This window comes from Solanum stenotomum, unplaced genomic scaffold, assembly GCF_019186545.1.
Source record: "Solanum stenotomum isolate F172 unplaced genomic scaffold, ASM1918654v1 scaffold31095, whole genome shotgun sequence".
Classification (NCBI taxonomy): domain Eukaryota; kingdom Viridiplantae; phylum Streptophyta; class Magnoliopsida; order Solanales; family Solanaceae; genus Solanum; species Solanum stenotomum.
This window is the reverse complement of record NW_026031285.1, coordinates 1-330: the sequence shown is the minus strand read 5'-3', so window position 1 is coordinate 330 and position 330 is coordinate 1. Positions and strand designations below refer to the sequence as shown.

Below are 330 nucleotides of genomic sequence, written 5' to 3'. Positions count from 1 at the left end.
TAGGACAGGTGATGGGGGCGTTGAGGGTTGGCGTGACGGGGGCGTCATGCGTCGGTGCGCGTGGAGGCTAGGTCGGCGGGGGGCAGGCTAGGGCGTTGGGAGGAAGGAGGTGTTTAATAGAATTTAGAGTGCTATGAATGATGGATGCGATCATACCAGCACTAACGCACCGGATCCCATCAGAACTCCGAAGTTAAGCGTGCTTGGGCGAGAGTAGTACTAGGATGGGTGACCCCCTGGGAAGTCCTCGTGTTGCATCCCTCCTTTTTGTCGAAATTCGGTCGTGTAATTGAAAAAATATACTTATTTATTTTTTGCAGGAACGACGTC

At 52.7% G+C, this 330-nt stretch overlaps 1 non-coding gene across 1 annotated transcript; it reads left to right on the top strand.

Moving 5' to 3' along the window:
• The first annotated feature begins 142 nt into the window (after positions 1 to 142).
• LOC125851972 (5S ribosomal RNA) lies at positions 143 to 261 on the top strand. Its single transcript, XR_007444952.1, has one exon. It is a non-coding gene; the product is annotated as a 5S ribosomal RNA (ribosomal RNA).
• The last annotated feature ends 69 nt before the right edge of the window (positions 262 to 330 follow it).